The sequence below is a fragment of the Malus domestica genome, chromosome 06 (genome assembly GCF_042453785.1).
Source record: "Malus domestica chromosome 06, GDT2T_hap1".
Taxonomy (NCBI): domain Eukaryota; kingdom Viridiplantae; phylum Streptophyta; class Magnoliopsida; order Rosales; family Rosaceae; genus Malus; species Malus domestica.
The window spans coordinates 12,452,878-12,475,021 of record NC_091666.1 but is presented as its reverse complement, the minus strand read 5'-3'; the positions used below and the strand labels follow the sequence as shown (position 1 = coordinate 12,475,021).

General features: G+C 36.5%; 1 pseudogene; it reads right to left on the bottom strand.

Moving 5' to 3' along the window:
* Window positions 1-15,015: 15,015 nt before the first annotated feature.
* Window positions 15,016-16,099, bottom strand: LOC103417251 (UDP-glucuronate 4-epimerase 3-like; annotated as a pseudogene).
* Window positions 16,100-22,144: the final 6,045 nt, after the last annotated feature.

The following is a 22,144-nucleotide window of genomic DNA, read 5'->3' as shown; positions in this document are numbered from 1 at the left end:
ATCCAAAGGGAATTCTATGTGGTTTGCATGGCAAGGAATGCAAGTTGGGGTGACAGATTTTTGGGCTATTTTCTTCATCTTTTGGACCATAATTCTTCATATTCTTGGCCTTTTTAGTTCTCAAATTCGTCCATCCACTTGGCCCATGCATTTGCTATCCATTCCAAGCCCGAAACATGCTCCAAAGGCCTCCAAAATGCATCTTCTTGCATACTTTGTACTTAGAGTCTGAAAACACACGAAAATGACTTTAAACATTAAAATAACTAAGGAAACACGACATAAATGCACAAGAACAAGCCAACTAAGTCGCATAAATATGCTCCTATCACCATTCATGAGATCATATCTAAACATGTCATTTACTTCGGAAAATGCTTTTCTTGTTATACATATATGTGAGCATTCGTTTTCATATTTACATCAATCTTCTCACATATAACTAGTGTAGGGTGTGTAGTTAGAAAATCTGAGTGAAAATAGAGTGCATATCTAGTAAGGAATTGAGCAAATTCTCTAACGCATGTTACTACATTCAAAATCATGTTTTAATTGGTTAAATGTGAACTAGTACGTGGTGACTATGATTAAGTATATGCTTAAGTGTGAAGATGACTAAAATCTGTGGGAATGATGATTTTTAATATGTCATGTGCATTGGAAATCCCTGAGGTGATTGTTGGAAGGTTTAGGTTGTGTTTTACTCGTTTTGCTTCATTTGTTTACTTTGTTTCGTTTTGTTTTGCTCGAGGACTAGCAAAAGCTAAGTGTGGGGGAATTTGATAGGAGCATATTTATGCGCCTTAGTTTAGCTTGTTCTTGTGCATTTATAGTGTTTTTCCTTAGTAAAGTAGTCTTTTAAGCTAGTTTCTTGTGTTTTCAGGTTTTAAAGGCATATTACATAAAAAGAAGCAATTTGGAGCCTTTTGGAGCAAAATGGAGCTTGGATTGGATATCACATATTTGGAGCCAAGGGTTTGGACGAAAATGAAGATTTGAAGATGATAATTCCTACTTGAGCAAGGATTCCTAGTTGAAGTAGGAAAGAGCCAAATTGAAGATGAAATCCTAGTCCAAGAAGGTGTCCTAATCAATCAAGGATTCCTAGTTGAAGATGGATTCCTAGACGAATGAAGTTTCTTACTCAAACAAGGTTTCCTACTTGAAGTGGGAAAGTGAACCCTAATTGGCCTTGATTTTCAGCAACAAAGAAGTATTCCAAGTTGAAGAAGGAGAAGGTTTCCAAGAAGAAAGAGGAGTCCCAAATACTTTAGGACACCTTATCCTTGTCTTAGAAGTATGCCGTGCATTTTCCCTTGTTTTGGAGGGTTTCTAGAAACCCTATCCTTCCTTGCCGTGCATAACCTTATCTAGAACCTATTTCCTTGCCTTGCAAGGCTTTCTAGAAGCCTTATCTTACCTTATCTAAACCTGCCGCACCTAGGAGGTCTTTTCCCCTTTTAATTCTGATTTTTAAGCCTCTTTCCTTGTGGATTTGGGTTATTCAAGTCCATATCTGATTTACCTAGGGTTTTAAGTGCCTATAAATACTCATAAACCCCCTTGACCGAATTCACCACCTCTCACATTCATAATTCACTCCACAAAATCAGAAATTCGCCCAAACCTCTCCACACCTTTGCCGCAGCCACCAAACACCTTTCTCCCTAGTTTTTAAGTTCTTGCCGCACCATCCCCTTCCCCTAAACACTACTACATCCTTCCATAACCATTCATCCATACACCTAAGGCCCTAAACCTGTCCCTAGACCCTTTGCCGCACCAAGGAGGAGGAGAAGGAAGCTTGGAAGTTCATGCAATTCAAGTTCGCGTCGCTGGAATTTCTAGGTGTTTCCCTTTGATTTCAATGTTTAAATTCAATTCTCTTTGTTTTGTGTGTATGAGGAACTAATCTCCCTCTTGGCTAGGGGGGATTCGAAATACATGTTTATGCTTGCGATATGATTTGATTACTTCTAATTGCGTTTCATAAGTTGTGAATTCAATTTACTTATCTATGAGAATTACATTGATTTGTGTGTGTTGGTTGAGAGTGCACGCTTAATTATCATGCATAAATTGATGATCTCAAGTAGTAAAGGTTGATGATCTCAATCGCGTTAAGTAAATTCTTGGCATAAGTTTCATGCAATCATAGTAACAAGTGCTTCGTCAATGCTTATGGTTTTCATAGAACTTAATGATTCTTGCTTGTATCTCTATTATGCAATCATGTAGGGGACTTGTGGGGAATGCTTTGGGTTGTCGTATGCAATCATCCAATTCAATAACGTTAGGAAAATCTGAAGGTTAATTTAAGCGGACCTAATTAACTTGGGGCGTTGAGAATTCATGGGTTATTGAAAAGCAATTGGAAATCGTTTTGAATGCAAGTATAACATGTGTGGAGATGAACCCCTTAGCTAGCTTACCATCCATTCATTTAAACCAAATTCGTTTTAAAATCTATTTTGATTTACAAGTTTATATTTTGTTTTCAATTTCGTAAAAACCAAATCCCCCTTTGTTTTCAAGTGTCAAATTAGTTAGAAAGTGTGTTAATTTGTGTTTTTAAGTGTTTTGAGTCAAGTTAAAGCCTATTTTCGTCAAAATCTTGTTTAGACTTCAAAACTGCCCAGAAAGTGGTTTTAAGGCAGTTTTGAGTGTTTTTGTGTTATTTTGAGTCTTCTGGTTTGTTTTGGTGTTTTAAGTTATAGTTTTACATTCTTTGAGTCTAGTTAGTGTTTTAAATTTGTTTTTACGTTTTTGAGTCAATTCCAAGTGATTTTGCAATCCCTCATAATCCCCGGCCTAGAACGATCCCTACTTACGTATTTTGCTACAATTGATAAAAAGAGGGTTTAATTTGTGTGCTTATATATTTCGCATCATGGTGCGTAGGGGTACCCGAGGTCCCCCTTTATATTTTTCGACGTCCTGAATCCGTTTACCAAAATTCAACTATTTTAGTAAAGTTTTATTAATTGGTACCTTTATGTGCTTAGGTGCAATTGTATATGGCATTTTCGTCCTGTCTTATTTGCATGGCACTTCGACGGCAAAGTATCTGTGAGTGGACCCCTTCCAAAATGCATATTTTACTATTAGAAATGCATACATGAAAAGCATGATTTGTTGGTTACGTTTTATGAAACATCTATGAGTAAATTGGATTTATACTTTATGATATATTATGATTTATCGACTTTACATTGTTTGTGGTATATATAATTGATGACTATATACCTACTTATGAACATGGTTTTACGATATGACGTTTTAGCTACTGGGCTCCGATTGAGATACATACATACATACACATATATATATATATAGGGAAGTGTTATTGGCACTCTAAAAATCTCATTCTACACTCCTCACAAGTGTATTTTTCTTTCCAAATATAGAAAGTTTTGAGTGCAGAATGAGATTTTTTGGAGTGCCAATAACAATTCCCTATATATATATATATTAGAAATATTATGTTTATGTTTATGTGCTTATTTAATGGTTATTCATACGAACTGCCTACGGGCGAACGATACTGCCTACGAGCGAATGATATCTATATATGGCTTTAGTTCGATGATGTAGGGGCCTACGGGTGAATGATATCTAGATATGCCTTAGGTTGGGTGATGTAGGGGCTACGAGCAAATGAAGATTTGTATATTGGCTTCGGCCAGGAAATGTAGTGCCTACGGGCGGAAGATATTTATATTGGCCTACGGGCGGGAGATGTAGTGCTATCGGACGAATGAAGATATATGTATATATATGTGTGTGTGTGTGTGTGTGTGTGTGTGTGTGTGTGTGTGTGTGTGTGTGTGTGTGTTTATGTGTGTGCGTGTGTGTGTCCGTGTGTGTGTGTGCGTGTGTGTGTGTGTATGCCTTTGTGCTACTTAGTACACAATATATATAATATATGTTTTATGAAGTTTTATGGCATGCTAGGGTCTTTGGAAAACCTATTACATACTACGCTATTGAGTTTTCATAAACTTTTGGGGATAGTACGTAGTTGAATAACTATTTTAGCATTACTTATATATAAACTTGGTCCACTCATGTTTTGTTTTGCGCCCCCCCTCAGGACTTAGAATCGAGGCGTACTGTAACACCCAACCCCCAATTATATGTATAATTTCGTGTTCCACAAAATGTTTACGAAATTATCAATTTAGTAGTTCTTTTCCAACGATGCGTGTTCATCTTAACACCTCTTTGACTACTTCACTCAGGACCCCTTGTTTGTGAATACGCGGACATCGAAGCACTCTTAGCAAATTTGTTTGGTGCACTCAAGAAAGGTACGACAGCGCGATCGAGACAAGAATCAGACGACCTTTGCACATCTTGTGAAATGTGTACTCTCATAGGGTTTTCAAGTTGATCTCTTTCGAGCCTTTCTTCTTTCTACCAACATTGACCTTGTTTGATTAGAAATCTGCAACTAAGCAAAACTGGAAAAGTGGTTCGAGCACTACAATAGTTCCCGAGAGATACTGCTTGTTGAGGAAAGTGACTTCTCATTTTCTGCTTGTTTGGTTTTGGTTTTGAGTCTGCTATTATCATGGTAGCCACTTTTCTTGAATACCAAGGTGCGTTTTTCAAATGGGTTCTTTGTTGGCAAAACACTGGAGTAATTGGTCATAATAGGACGAACTGAGGAGGATGGTGTGCTTGGTGCTGGATGGATTTGTTATGACGATAATTCTTACTTTGTTTAGTTGGGTACGACACTTTTGCGACATGGTATGAGAGTTTTCTACGGGCAACTATTGTTGACAGAGGAGTATTGTGGACTGATATTTGGAGGATCGATCCTACAATATGGGAAATTGTTCACCCTTGAGAAATTACCGCTTGCTTACTGAGACAACAAATGTGAGGTCGATATTACAGGCTGCAGACTGTGATATCGATAACTTATTTGTTGGATTTGTTAAGCAAGTGGGAAGGAAGACCCGTCAACGACAGTGTTGCGAATTCATCATTGTAGGTGCTCGACCTAAAGATAAATTTTTTTCACGTAATGCGTGATGTTACAAATTCTTGGGCGAAACTCACTTTCATTCTTGATTTTGGGTTTCAATACAAATATTTTAACTTACCTTTTTATAGTTATATATATATATATATATATATACATTTGTATTTTCAAAGTTACAAATGTTTTGGGGAAAGTATTTCCGTTTTTAGTTTTAAGTTCAGCATGAGTTTTTGATCTATATGTTAGTATATATCTATTTTGACGTTATCTTATTTTACGTTCTTACTTTTGGCCTTAAGCTATTTTGCGTTTTCGACCTTATACCTTTATAAAGTATGATTTCTACTATTACATTGATGGGGAAAGAAAGTATGACCCTGGAGGGACGAAAGATGGAATCATTGCAACCGATCGCGATGGTGTGGCATTTTCCCTTTTTGTTCAACCGCTCTTACCTGATCTCTTCGTTACATATATGTATATTATTCTTCTTCCTATTTTCGAGTATTTTCAGTGTAGTATGTTATTTTAAATTTTAGGGACAAAATTTTTATAAGGGTGGTAGATTGTAACACCCAAACCCCCAATTATATGTATAATTTTGTTGTTCCCCAAAATGTTTAAGAAATTATCAATTTAGTCCATATTCCTTTACCCAATTGAGCTGCCACGTGGCAGCACCCTATCAACCCTCATGTTCTCTCTTTGTCTCCTACCCCGTAACCCCTTCTTTCTTCTCTCTTTCTTTGCACACTCCATTTCTTCTCTCTCGAAACCCTCATCTCTCTCATCTATTCCCCGTGACCACACACGCACACACCTAACTGTATACCTGCTCGAGGAAACCCATCATCATCATCAACCTCATCTCTTTCTCTCTCTCTCTTTCCCGTGGCTATGAAGGCAGTGAACCCCAGAACTCTCCGACGAGATTCCTTCAATTTTCCGGTTAGGTAAGTTCAAATTTACCTTTCTTTTTGTTCTAGTGTGAAGTTGAGATGAGATTTATTAAGTTTATCTCGTTAAATTACAAGGTTTTAGAACAAAATCAACTCGAGGGAAGGCACACCTATTTTCGGTGAAACCGTGGGTGTCGAAGGATTTTCCGGTCACCTCCGACCGTTCTACCGCGAACCAAAGGTAGTAAACTTCTCCTCTCACCTTTTGCTTTCATTTGGTACCTAGATCGGAGTCTAGGACCCTTATTTTTAGTCGGTTGGAGCTGTAGAAGCTCTGGTGTTCGTTCCCGGCAAGATCAGGTTTTCAGGCCGTTTTGAAAACCCACGGGCTTTAGGCCCGTTGTGAACCATTCCAATAACCTAACCCGTTCCCTTTTTATTTTGATTTTAATTGATTTAAAAGCTCAAAAGGCCTTCGAGCCATGTTCTTTAGAGCCTCTGGCAGTTGGCCCAACCCAAAACCCATTTTCTTTTATTTAATTTGTTTTAAATCAAATAGGGCCCCTTGGGCCATTTTCTGATAAGGGCGTTAAGCCCAATCTCTAAACCCTTGGGCTTTTGGACCTAAGCCCTAATCCGGATCCAAGCCCAAAACCAGTTGACCTAGTCTGACCCAATTGACTGACCCGTTGACTCGGTTGACCTTTGACCTGGTCAACGTTGATAATTGACCATTGACTTTAACTTTCGGGTTGACTTTAAGTTTTCGTCCAAGACCCCTCCTAGACTAATTTCAACGTCCTGAATCCGCTTTTCGATGTCCGTTTTCCCAAATTAAATTGTTTGAGTAGAGTTTGACTAAATGTGTTATTTATGTGCTTAAGGGCAATTATTGTGATGTTTCCGTCTTCGCTAGTGGCGCAGTTTTGGCGGCTAAGTATTGTGAGTGGACCCCTTCTAAAATTACATGATTTTATAGTTCAACTTGCATAAATGAATAGCATGCCTTACGAGTTTATGATTTGATTTTATGTTAAGCATGGTTATTGAATATGTTGATTTTCGTCCTGTGTGTTTTGGTGAGGAATTAGTTGTTGGCCTATTTTGAGCTATATTTTAATATATAGTATTTTCTATAAAAACCATGAACTAGTAGACTATCCGATGGATGACGATAGGATGCTAGAACATGTTTTCGAAACCCCTCTTTATAGTATAAACAATGGATGACTTTATACTATGAAGTGGTTATTTTTTTAGAGACGTAACTATTTGTGCGTACCTAGTGGACACTATGCCACCTGGGGCGAGGATTAGGTGTTGGTAGTTAGGTTGGGAGAATAATCCTTAGTAAAACGCTGAGGGACATGGAGATAGGCATTGGGCCGGGAGAGAGTTATCTTTGGCTACGGGCACAGAGACTTAGGTGCAGGCATTGGGTTAGGAGTATTATTATCCAGTGATCTTACTGGCAGCACACCGCGCTTACGAGACGATATGTGAGACTATTGATGCTTCGGTTTCTGTTATGTTTTCCGCAATATGTCTTTTGAGATGTTTATGGCATGCTAGGGTTTTCAGAGAAACCTATCATTTATTACGCTAGTAGTTTTCATTATTAAAACCTTGGGGGTTAGTATGTTTATAACTGTTTTTGTATTATGTATATATATAAACTTGGTCCACTCACCCTTATTTTGCGCCCCCTTTCAGGATTTAGAATCGAGGCATACGATCCCGAGATCAACGCTTTCGCATTGGCATATTCGAGTCCTCTCGATGTAAGACCCACATCCTCTTATTTATTCAATTTTATATTAATTCTTTTAGAGCTCTAGTTAGTTGTAGGCTCTGAACACGTTCCTAAATTATTAACTCATTGTATTTAAATTCATAACCCTTATTTACTTCTTATTCTTAGCTTTTGTATCAATTAATGGCTTTCGTCTCCCTCGGGTGTCGGCCAACACATGTCTATTTTGGTACTCGGGGAATATCAGGGTCGAGGTGTGTCACGTACATTCCCAGCCTTAGGGCACTTCCGCATCGGTATCTTCTTTGTTCATTCAATTTTATATTATTTCCTTTATAGTGTTAGTTGTATACTCTCAACATGTTCCACAATTGTATAAGAATTGTATTTAAATCTATAAGTTTTATTTATATTCGTATTTCTTCATTTTTCTCATGCATGTTAGTATGGCTTTGTCACATTCGGGTGTCGGCCAGCACGTGCCTACCCTGGTGTTTGAAGGATATCAGGGTCAGGTGAGACATACATGTTATATGTATGTTGCTCAAATGAACTTAGTTTATACAATTTTTTCCTTCAAGAGGTATCAAGAGCCTACGTCTAGTAGTTTGTGAACCATTTTGGGTTATCGATATTCATGGGTTTGATTTTGCTTCCATATTAAAAATGTATTAATGTTGTTTGCCTACTTTGTTTCTAATTTGATTTGGAAAGCCATGTATCTCAATAGTAGTAGATATGGGTAGAAATGAGCATGCGTTTTGGAACTAAAATTTTGGAAAATTTTAGTTAGGGATTTTCGGCTAAAATGGGAAGTGTGGATTTTTGGGCTTCTATTGTCTTGTTACTTGAGAATTAAGTTGAAATAAGGACCCCTAAGGTAGCTTCATAGTTGATAGTTTTGTTAACCTTGTTACAATGGTTTTAAAATGAGTTGTGTGAACAAAAATGTGCGTGGAACTTTCATGGGTTTTCTATGAATGTTCTTCATTGTTCTTCATGAGTTCAAGAAAAGTGTTTGGATTTGATACACAAATGTTGTGGTCAACTTGATGGTGTATGTTTATGTGCATTGTGTTCACACTACACCATATCCTCGTACTTTTGAACTTTGAAAATTTGCAATTTTTCAATTTTAAAGTATGAATTTTGAAATTTTTGAAATTTTTTAAAACTTTGAAATTTTGAAGTTTGAATCTTGAAATTTTGAATTTTGAGAATTGAAATTTCACCAAAATTTTCACTCATGCTCACCCCGCCAAAGCTAGCCACCCTTTAAAGAAAGGGTCTTTTGTCTTTTAGGCATTTCTTGCAATTACATGAAGTTGTGTACTTTTGTGTATTTGCGTTTTGGTCCAAAAGTTTATGCTTTCACATTTAGGTCCTCATTCGCTACAGGGCAAATAGTTTAGTTCCTTTTTAATGAAATTTTACATGGTCATGAATATTTTGGATCATTGTTGTAATAACTTAAAAGTTTGAACTTTTGAGTATTTACATTTTTACCTCGAAAGTTTATAAATTTGCATTTAGGTCCTCATTCGCTAAAGGATGAAATTGTTTTGTTCATTTCATGAGACTTAAAATATGCATGAGCCTTATGGATCATGTTGTGATTATGTGAAGATATGAACTCTCATGTATTTACATTTGAATCCAAAAGTTTGTCTATTTGCTTTATGACCTAAACGTTAGTGAAAATTGCATTTTGACCTAGACTTCTTAAAATGATAGATTGTTTCTCCTTTGATGAAAATTGCATTTTGACCTAGACTCCTTAAATCCATGAGTCCAAAAACCAATTAATTTATTGTATTCTAGTCTAATTGATTAATATGATTAGTTAATTAATGAAAGGGTGATTCTTAACCTAAGCCACCATAATTGAGCTATTTGATTAGCCATCTATAAAATATTTTGAACCATGAGAATGTGTAGATTAGATTTTGGTTGTAATATGATTTGAACAAATATGTTATAAAAGATCTTGTACTCTTTATTACTTTAAAGTACTCCTTTTATGTTTTATTTGATATGCATCAAATTGGAGTAGTTGGGTCCAACGCCCTACAGGGTAACACGTCTTTATGTGATTAAACGCGTAACTAAAATTAATCACCCTCCTTAGATCCAGATCCAACACAAGGCTCGTGTTGGATCAAATCGAACGTTCATAGTCATCCTAAAGCCTTAAGGCAACTATATCAGCCCATCAAAGTGCAAAACTATCATTGGTAGTACCATATACTCTTGCTTCAAAGATTGTTTTACATAAATATGGAAGTATCATATGCTATTTAATCAATCACATGGACCAGTAGTTGTGGTAGGACCAAATAGTCTTAATTAGATTAAAATGAATGTTGGTATGTGATTAGACATGGAATCCTCAACCAAACCAATATTAAGTTAACAAGCATGCGTGTGCTTTGAACACTCATTCGTGGCCTTCCACCGTGGTAGGCTTCAATCATTTGTCACTCATACACCAAATTAACCTTATCATGGGGGAGTACAATGTATGTACTTACACTCAGAGAAGTTCTATAGGCATACATGATGTTGTAAAAGGTAAGCAACAAGAATGGCCAACATCATATCATTGTTAGGTTGTTCTTGAACTCCTGCACGGACTTGCATGATGGGAATGACTTAACTAAATGCAATGGCACCAATATCATATCATTGGGAGACAACATTATCGATAGGCCAAATAAGATGGGTACTTACAAGACATGTAAACGAGCAAGTGTACTTTCTCATTATTATTAACACTAGCCACCATCATATCATTGTGAGGTGGACTTGGTAATAGTGAGCCTCACATACCCTACTAAAAGTTTCTTCCAAAACTCTCGAATTCCTTTTGAGGGATATGGAATTTGCCAAACTATTGGTTGGTGCTATTTGATTTATAAACCCAGATCAAATAGTTTAAAATCAATCAATTTATATTCGTTATGTATTATTTACCGATATATTTGAAACACGTTATCCAAAACTTGACAAAGGCTTTAGTTTCCATACTTGGTACTAGAATCTCGTAGATTGTCTTAAATGGATTGGATATGTACCTTAGTTGTAACATCCCACATTGCCCAGGGGAGTGGATCCTCTATGCCTTATATGTATATTCCCATCTCTACCTAGCATGAGGCTTTTTGAGAACTCACTGGCTTCGGGTTCCATCAAAACTCCGAAGTTAAGCGAGTTCGTGCAAGATGGGTGACCCATTGGGAAGTTCTGCTCGCATGAGTTCCCAGAAACAAAATCGTGAGGGCGTGGTCGGGGGGCCTAAAGCTGACAATATCGTGCTACGGCGAAGTCAAGCTCGGGATGTGGTGGGGGCCTCGGTCGGGATATGAAATTAATAGTCTCATTCTCACCGTCTTCCTATTGATAATGTATCATTGGAAGAACATGTTAGAAATATCTAACATATAGAGGATAACACAACTATGTATACATGTGCTTATTCCTTTGATGAATGAATAAAGGAACTTAAGAATTAAGTGCAAAGAGATGGACACTTTATGTGCCATGATGGTGCATGAAGAAATGAGATTTGTCTTGAACAACCCTTGAATGTTTGTAATCTTGTTAAAAACAAGATAGTTGTTAAGGGACAATAGTCCATCAATATCGAGAATAAATGATGATTTTGAATCATATGGACTAATGATGATTTTGAATCATTGAGTATTGAAGTGTTAAACCACTTCACTAGATGGAAACTAGGCTAGGACTTCACCTTTGTGTCCCTATTCAATGGTTCGCTAAGTTTATTGAAAACTATGGAATGAAAATCACCGCACGGCACCACGCTCTCCAAATCGTTTGATGTGCGTAACACAATTGAAATAAGTTTCAAGAGAGACAGTAGTTTAGGGACCGTGACCATTGTAGTCATAGGAGAAGTCAAATGAAGAAGGCAAAATAACTCCATGGGAACAAACTTTCTTTATGAAAGGATGGACATTGGACAGAGTTTGTAAGCATTGTCTTGCAAGTGTCAAGAACACACATTTTGAAGTTGTTGTCAATTGTTCTTCAAATAGTTCAAAACAATTGGTTCTTCTACTTGCATGTTTGATTCTGTACAAGTAACTATGTTTGCAATCATTGTAAAAGAGTGATTAGTAAGAAGTAGATGATTAATGAGTTAAGAGAAAATGCTTCATATTTGAAACGTGAACAAGGATAAAGATCTCTGTGAAAACATGTGACACTTACTTCCTCATATGAACTATGAAAGAAATTGGAAATATAGAGATTGTCTTTACATTTCAATTTGAATAAGGAATTAAATTCCATCACTGTAATTATAAGAGATGGATGGATTGTTTTGTTTGACAAAACATTGTTCTTTATTATGAATAATTGGATTATTATAATCTTATTGATTGTCTCTATATCATAGAGATGATGTGGTAATGTTAATTGCTTAGGACATAATGATGCCTAAAACTCAAAAGGTTACAAAGGAGTGACTGACCCCACTAAGTTGTGAAACCTTGAAAACATAAATTACAAGTTGGTCTTAGAGGATGCTTTGGATCCTTAGATCCGGATCCAATGCCTTCTTGTTAAAATTGTATAAGGGCAAAATGTTCAAATCTTTATTCTTTAGGAATGAAAAAAGAGTCCCAAAGTTGTTGAGGTTAATTCACTAGATGTTAGTGGAATATGTCCACTACATAACACTACTCATGTTGTATGACATGCACCGAAGATTACTCTCGTTTGGACTATTGTTATTTCAAATAAAGAAAAGTTCGAATACTTTACAAAATTTCAAGAAAGTAAGTTGATGAGTAAGACATCTAAAATATTAATCTCCTTAGATTTAATCAAGGAAAACGAACACTTTAGAAGAGTTTCCTTGAAAGGTATCAATGAAAGTTAGAGGTCTTCTACCTTGTGGACATTTGGAGAACCCATTCAAGCTTCCAAATCCTAGAATACAAGGAGCAAAGTGCAAGGAATGAAAGCGCCCCCATGGATGATTTGCCTTTGCTTATGCACATAGAAACTTCAAAGGTATAAAGAAATCTCAACTCTCTCTTTGAATTTGACCTAAGTCTTGATTTACATCTAATAGATTTTGAATTTCATTGGTACAATTTTGTTTTTTAGTGCATATGCTTTAACTTCTACCATTTAATTGTTAAATGCTATATGTATGTTGCTCAAATGAACTTAGTTTATACAAACTTTTCCTTCAATATCATGCCGTCAAATCAATAATTCTTTTGGTTGATAGAAGCAATATTGAAAAAGGGGCATTGAAACACATAACCTTGAGAGAGTTTAGCATTGCATTATCAGTCTATTTCTCATGTGCATGTAAATTTAACGTAGCAATTTAATGCAAGGTGTTATTTAGAAGACTAAGACAAATTGTGGTTCCTAGGCTAATACTATGCAAGTAAAATATAAAATATGGGAATGAGAGATGATGGAATATCCAGGTCTTCGTTGTCTAACTTTTTCAAATTAGTACAGTGATTGACATATAGCTGAGTCTTTTATTAGGATTAGGAATTATCACAAATGTATTAGATTCGTGTCTAAATACGACTGTAGTTTTCGAACAGGGTAGGGCCGCAAATGTCCCATTCGCATCCTTAATCCTAAAACCAAATGCCAACTAATTGGATTCTAAAGACAATGTCACTTAGTCTCCTACAAATATATGCGGAGCATTTAACTCATAATTTTCCGTCATCTTCTAATTTCATTTGTGAGAACATAAATAAGCACTTTTGGAACTTTAACAATAACATGGTATTGTCCATGAAAAAGCGAGTATCATCAATGGAACAGACTCAATCAATGTGCTGAGCAATTTACAAAAAGAATAACAGATGTCGAACGTGCTTTCAAATAATGTAAGATTGCGAAACATCCCATGATCCCGGGCATGAACAAGGATCCATTGCCTCCAAAAAATACACAACAAGATTTCACAATAGAACAATACATGCCTAGTAATCAATACTCTAGTTGTCAATATCCGAACATATCCTAATCCTCAAAGACCTTCCAACTTTCATGCAACTCTGACCAGAAGTAGCAGCTCAATCGCTAGTCACACCTTTGCTGTACAATGTCTACCCCGACAAATATCTCTTTCCCATATATTGTAAATGACTGAGAATAGATGGTTGAAAATAAACAGGGGAAAAAAGAAATCTCCAAGGATTAACTAATTGTTGAGAGAATTCATCCAACTATTTTTTAGGACATCGTCATCCGTTTGGCAATTCACTAGAGCAATACACAACTTCTACAACAATACTTCCTAAACTACCCCAGGCAAGATTTCTTCTGCAATGTACTTCCCGTAAATTTCACTGTACATTTTTATTCTTGTCCAGGAGTAAGCCCTATATAGTATATACTCCATTATTATACTCTCTCTACTTATTAGTTCCTATAACAAATACCATTCATAGTTAGTTACAAACGAGGGGTTTCATCTAACCAAATGGCTTAGTAGCACATAAAACCAATCAAACCATAAACAAGGAATGGAAAGAAAATCTTAGGATGCAATGAAATCTTTCCTGAAAGAACGAAGAACCATGAAACTGCATTGAAAATGCTAGATGGACAGAAGAAGAATACAACATGAAGTAGAGTACAAGCTATGGCAGACAGAACCCCACCACCATGTTCTATAGAGTAGGATTGACAGTATACACGATTGATCTCCTCCCCCTAAGGTCACAGGACACATGCCATAACGGCATGAGGCCCAACAAGAGAATCAAATCCATTATCATCCATGACATTGCGAAAGATCATCCAACAACACTAATATAAAAGTCCATGATCTCCAATTACAACAGTTAATTAAGTTTAGTACATAGCATAAAATGCAACTATAGGATCAAGAACACACACAATAAGAATCTGTATCCAATACTTCCAAAATCATGACCACAAACAATGGCCACATAGCTCACTATGAATCAAATATTGGACGAAAGATTTGACGGTTAAACATCTAATAAGAATAATTTCATAGCCCAACGTGCAAATGTGTTTTTAATTGAAATCATTTAAATATAAAAATTAAGTCTGTCAATCAGCAAATTGCTTTGATCTATGAGTCAAGGGTTGTACAAAAAAAAAACTAAAAATGAACATCCAAAAGAACAAAAGAACCAACATGTGGAAAAAAAAAATTGAGATGCCTCCAATTTTTTTTCTTGGTATGACTCAGCTATACCTTGCAATTAAAAGCCCTAGACGAACAAACAAAACCATCAACGAATAAAATCCATCTTAAAACAGTACCACGAGCGTGATAGCGATGGTGCTAATATTGCAAAATGGGTAGTGTAAATGAATGCTAAGAACAATCATAGTGACTTAAAAGCACAATATGAGGTAGGAAATTCACCAGGACGCTTCTCTGATGTAATCCGATAATAGTCAAGATACCACCACACAAACTTCTTTAGCCCTATCTCCAAATCGATCCTTGGCTTGTAAGTTGTACCTAAGCTCTTTGTGTGCAAAGCTTACATTGGCATGTGTAAACTTCACATCCCCATTTCGAAGGATTGGCAACACCTTTCTCTTATCCTTAACCTTCAAATGCTATTCCAAAATACTGACCAACACACTCATTGGTACTGGCGATGTATTCCCCAAATTCAATACCCTCAATTGCGCTGCCCCTTCTTCTTCCCACCACTTCTTGTACTCTTCTTTGCTATGTCTAATGCCGCCATATAGCCCTTTACAACATCATTAATGTAGGTAAAATCTATGGCCACATAGCCATAATCAAGTGCTTAAAAGATAGTATTTGGCTTCCCTTTCAAAATATCTTTAGTAAAGAAGTAGGCCATGGCAGGCCTTTTCCAAGGTCCATACACAGTGAAATATTGCAACCCAGTAATTGAAAGCTCGTGAATGTGGTTATAAGTGTGTGCAATCTCTTCTCCAGTCTTCTTAGTAGCATAATATAGTCTTGTCGGCTGGTCAGTCTATCCTTATCTGAAAAGGGCACCTTTAAATTGAGCCCATAAACCGAACTGGAAGAACCCCAAACAATCAACGGTTGCAGATTCACTGATTTGCAAACCTTCAGGATGTTCATCCACCCAACAATGTTGTTGTGAACATAAGATCTTGGATTCTGCATTGCGTATCAAACCCGAGCTTGAGCAGCAAGGTGCATTACATGGGTAAACGCCACCAAGTCAAACAGCTTCTTGAGCAGCGCTGCATCATTGATACCCTCTTGCTTTCCAGAAACCTCTAGCGATTGCGCTTGAGGCGAGGGTTGTAATAGTGGTTGAAGTTATCTAGACCCAAAACCCCATCGCCGCGGAGCTTCAGAGCCATTGAAACGTGAGTTCTGACGAAGATTACGGCACCGATGACGAGGACGATGATCCATGGGTGGAGCGCTTCTGGGCCAAGTGGGTGACCCATTTTTCCTAATTGTGTCCCCTCTAGGAGTCGTTAAGCGATTGGCGCGAAAGCAAAGAAGGCGACTACGATAAGAGGATGAAGTAGAAGAGAATGAAGACGAGAAAGAAGAAGGACCAGAGAGTGAGCTTGGAGATAGAAGAATGAAGCCTAATGCTAGATGCCACATTGCCCAGGAGAGTGGATCCTCTATGCATTATATGTACATACCCACCTCCAATTAGAATAAGGCATTTTGGGAGCTCACTGGCTTCGGATTCCATGGGAACTCCGAAGTTAAGTGAGTTTGGGTGAGAGCATTCCTAGAATGGATGACCCATTAGAAAGTTCTCATGCCGAGTTCACAGAAACAAAATCGTGAGGGCGTAGTTGGGGCCCAAAACGGGCAATATCGTGCTACAGTGGAGGTTGAGCCAAGATCTGGTGGAGCTCGGGTCGGGATGTGACAATTTGGTATCAGAGCGAATCCCTGGTTAGAAGTGTACCAACGAGGATGTCGGGCCCCTAAGGGGGGTGGATTGTTAGATCCCACATTGCCCAAGGGAGTGGATCCTTTATGCCTTATATATACCCACCCCCAATTAGCACGTGGCCCACTGGAAGTTCTTGTGCCGAGTTCCCAGAAACAAAACCGTGAGGGAATGGTAAGCCTAAAACGGACAATATCGTGCTACTGCGGAGTCGAGCCTGGGATGTGACACCTGAGGCGGTGAATGTATGGATGAGATTTCTCGAGCTTGAACTTTCCGGGAGTGGAAGGGATGTTATCCAAATGTGAGATTGGCTTCAGCTGTGACATTGCCCAATTCTCCGAAAACCCTAATTTCCACTTTTTTTGTTTTTTAAGAGGGAAAATTAGGGTTAAGGTTTGGGTTTGGGGGTGGGATTGGTTTGTGGGAAAGGAATGGGGGATATATGTAGGGCAGATGTTGTGATGGTTTTGTCTGTGTTTGTTGATAGGAGCATATTTATGCGACTTAATTAGCTTGTTTTCTTACATTTTCATAGTTAGTTTCTGTTTATTATAGTGATTTGAGCTATTTTCGTGTGTTTGTAGGTTCAAATGACAAAGTTGGCAAGAAAGTGCATTTTGGAGCATTTTAGAGCAGTTTTGGGCTGGAATGGATATCTTACATATGGAGCACAAGGAATGGACGAATTTGAAGTTCAAAGAGGCTAGGAATGTGCTAAAGAGTTGAAGAAATTAATTCAAGACATTGAAGATAAGGAATCAGCTAAAAGGACGGAACATTATCCAAAACCTTATCCAACCTTATCTTATCCAAACTAACTTTATCATATCTTATCTTATCCTAATCTTATCATACTTTAATTCCAATTGCAAGGGGGGATCAATTACATATTAAATCACCTAAATACCCCTTTCTAGAAGCCTCATCACCTGCCCTAGATTGGTGTTGCACCTTTTATTGCTTTTCTTCTAGAAATCTACCAAATATTCCATTCTAGAAGCTTTGGCCAAATTTCCTATTCCTTTTTCCCTATAATTGTGTAATCCTTATCATCCACTAATTTGCGCAAAACCCTAGCCTATAAATACATATTTTCTGCCACAATTCAAACCACCACCCTCTACCATCAGATCACCACACCATCCACCACACACACAAGAGCCAAAACATCAGAAAAATACAATTGTGCCATAGATTTGCAAGGAAGGAAGGAGAGGAGATCCTTTGCCATGCCCTGCCATTCAAGCTTGGATTGCTGGACGTTCCTAGGTGTATTCTATCTTTAGTTTTAGTTCAATGTTTGTTTTAATATGGTTTTATGTTTTCAAAGACATAAGGAACTAATTTCTTTATAGTTGGAGGTGAATTTGAAGCTATGATTATATGTTTAATATGAACTGATTACGTCCAGTTATTGTTTCTTGAGTCTTGAATATGATTTGCTTATCTGAGTTATCAAAACTTATTTATGTATGTAGACTGAGGGTCGACACTTAATTTGCATGCATGAATTTGATGCTAGAGTATAAGGGAGTTTCACCTAATCGTTATGAACTTAAATTCACAAGTAGTGGAAGTCACTAGTCGTGATTGTGTTAAGTAAATTCTAGGCAGGAGTATTATGCTTTTCATAGTTACGAATGCCTCGTCAATGCTTTTGGTTTCAATGAACTTAATGACCTTTGATATGTCTTTCTATCATGCTTTTCATAGTTAGGGAACTTGATAAGGATAATTTGGTTGCGATGCATATTCCATCCAATTCAATGAATTAAGGAAAATCTAATGGTTAATTTGTGCTATCACGGTTAACTTGGGGTGTTGTCATTCATAGTCTAAAGGAATAATAACTGGAAATTGGTTTGTATGCATATGTCATATGTGAAGAAGAACCCTCTAACTAGCCATTCACCCATTTAAATCACCAATTTCGTTCAAAGTAATTTAGAGTCTTAGATAACTTAGTTTAAGTTTTAAATTCGTCAAAAACAATCTCCCATTCATTAAGTCTTGTTAGTTGAGTCATAATCTGTTTTCTTTTAATCTTTTGAATCAAGTTAAGTTTATTTTCATCAAAATCACTTGTTAGGTCTAGAATTAAGTCTTTTTTATTGTTTGTTGTTGTTTTGAGTCATTTAAGTCAGTTTTAAGTTTATAGAGTCTAATTTAGTATTTTTAAGTCTTATTTATGTTGATTAGCATCCCTAGTTAATCCCTGGTCTAGAACGGTCCCTACTTATATCTTTACTACAATTGTCAACAATAGGGTTTAATTTGTGTGCTAGTTTATATCACATCATTTGTTAGTTTGGTTGGTGAGAAAATCAAAGGTTTTGGGAAAAAAAATTGGCGATTTTGGGGGTGGAGGGGTTTAATATAACAAGGGTTGGTGGTTAGAGTTTCGGTGGTGGTGGGAAAATTTGGAAGAAGATTTTGCCAAATAAAGACGAAAAGGGGGAGAAGGGCATACCAGGTATTTTGTGGATTGGTTTAGTGTTTTACTTTTTGAGCTTCTAAGCTCTGGTTTAGTACTGAGGTGATTTTATAAAAAGTGGGTACCAAAAAAAGTTGAGCTCAAAAAAGTGTTTGGTAAACACTTAATGACAGCACACCTATATATATATATATATATTTCTGAAAAGTGTTAAAGGTTTAAGATTTGAGATTTAAATGTTGAGATTTTATATGGTTATATATTTCTGGGAAAGTATACAGGTTTTTACGGCGAGGGGATATAACTGTTTTAATGAAATGTTTTCGAAAAACTTTGTTTTACTGACCCACTCAATTTTGTTTTGCGCCCCTCCAGGTCCTAGATGGCAGAGCTTTGGTGGCCACGAGGAATCCAACGGTGTTCTGACAGAATTCACAAAAGTAGGACTCACCCTCGGGTGTGTTATCTTAGTAATTGTATTCTTTAAAGCTTCCGAACTGTGTAAATGGTTACGTCACTCTCACGTGACGGCCAGCACGCCCTCCTTCGGGACGGGGTGTGTCACTTAAAAATAGTTTATTTTCACAGTTTTGGGTGAAAAAAAGTTGAAAACGTGAAGCAGCAAAAATAAGCGTATTCTCACAGCACAGCAGAAGCAGTTTTTTTTTCAAAGCACAACAATACCAAACCAACGCTTAGACCTTTATAGCCGCCCTCATCTTAGATAAAATGTCTTTGTCATTTTTATTTTGATTTTTTGTTTGGTTAGTTTGGTGGGTTTTGAAATTTCATATAGTTGTAAAAATTGGGGAAATGTATGCCCACATGCTTTAGCGAATAGTGAGGAAGACTTGAGAATAGTTGTGTTGTTGTTGATATGTGAGGTTTTTCAAAAGACAATCATTTCATTTTTTGTAGCTCTATATAAAGAGCACTCCGTATGTGATCACAATGAATAGTAAAGAAAAGAAGTGAGAGGATCCATATATATATATATATACACTGTTTATAGGGTAAATTTATATTATTGTTTTTCATACTACTGATATTTGAATTGAATTGTGTAATTTTCGGTTGTTAGATTTTTTTATATTGCATCTTTAAAATCGCACATCTAATTATATGTTTGTTCTATCTCATATATTAAAGAAGGAAATCAGAATTTAACCATATGGTATGCTAAGATAAATACTTTTTAACCACTTTTAATATGATACCATAAAATTATACAGAAAGAATATTGCCTTGTAAATGTGATTTGGTTACTAATATATCATGGGACTCGAATTGTAATGCCAAACAGGTGAGTGGACTTCACAACACTAATTGTATGCTATTTTCCTATTTCTAAACGTGCGTCGGTCGCCAACATGATTTTCAATTTACCTGACATGTTAATCTAATTTCCTTTTATTCAATACTAATGCATTCACTCGTATTTCAAATCTTAAAATTCCAACTAATGTGAAAACATTTCATTTTATTCAAAATTCTCTTGCTCAAAGACTGACTTTCCTTAGGATAGTCGCCATATTATGAAACAATAATAATAGTTGTAGGCCCATTACTTCATGTTTGATTCTTCATTAGCACCAAGGTATTAAATATCGATGATATCGAAAATATCGATAGTCCAAAAACACGGAAATATCGATGGAAATATCGGGATATTATCGATATCGATAAAAATTGAATAAAAACCACGGAAATTGTAAGAAAAACTTGGAAATTTTTATTGAAACTTTGCAGGATGTTTATTTAGTCAATTATCTATTAGTTTATCACAAAAAATTGGAGGGAAATGAATTGCATGATGGATTTAACTGATTTAAGTTGATTATATAGCGAGCTGGCAAATATTGTGAGTGTAGAAAATATGTAGTAATTAATGAAAGAAGTTTAAACACACCATAATCATTTATATATAATGAATTAGTACAATATTTTACAATTTATACATTGCATGGTAAGATACATGAGTGACTTAGTACCACATAGAGTTCCTATGAGGTTCAAAATTTTCACTATCTTTATCATCTCTATGTGTAGAGTAAGTGTATTTTAGTATATTTTCACAAAAACATAAGTGATATGGTGGTCAAGGTATTGAAGGAGTAAAATGGGAGGGGTTCGAATCCCCTTTGTGTTTTTTTAAATATAGAAATTTATCTTAGATAATAAATATTAGCTTGCAAGCCTTGCAGACATCTTCACGACTATATAAATATTACAGGCTGAATATGTAACCACAAACACATCTGTAGCGAGTTGGATAATCCCAAGTGTAGGGAATTTTTTTTTTATTTTATTTTTCATTTCACTTGTATAATAACATATGACGTATGTGCTCATATTCCAAGCACACCAAAAAACATCTCTGTATTGAGAAAGGAACAAATAAAAACGAAAAAATCATTCACATTTAGAGTTGTAAATCAATATACAGCACTTGTGATAGAGATTAGCGAATCCACCAAATCACAAAAGCTCAACCGTGTTGTGCCTTGGTATTTTCTAGCTAGAGCAAACCATCAACTTTATGAAAGATATCAAACTAGTGCAGATTGAGATGGTTCCAGCATGTCTCACCACGGCAATGATTGGCATTCAACAATCTCTTCAACGATTTAGAAGCATAAACTTGTCAAGGAACATAAAGCTTTTGCAGATCCCACTTCCCCATTCAATTTCTTGTTTCGAGCTCTATCCTTCAAACTGAGCTAGGGAGGAAACTGAAAGATGATGCAGCTAGAAAGAGGACGAGAAAAGAGGACGGGTTGATCTCATGGATCAATCCTATGGCATGTTAAATTCCTGGTTGTTGGTGATAAGATGTAGTTTTGTGGTTTGAAAGCTATAAGATGTCGTTACCTTAAAGTACGAAGTCAGAAACAGCACTGCAACTCTGCAAGAAAGCACGGTTCTAGTCCCACATCGGCCAGCTGAAGAATGTAGGAGAGTTAAGACGTGTATAAAACCGAAAGCCTAACACTGCCCAGGCATACCTTTCTCGGTCTTCAAGGGGCCAAAGATTCACACGATATTATCGATAATATCACAATATTATCGATCATATTGACAATATCGAGATATATTGATGATAAGTAGATGGTTTAGTGTAAAAATATCGTCTCTTTACAA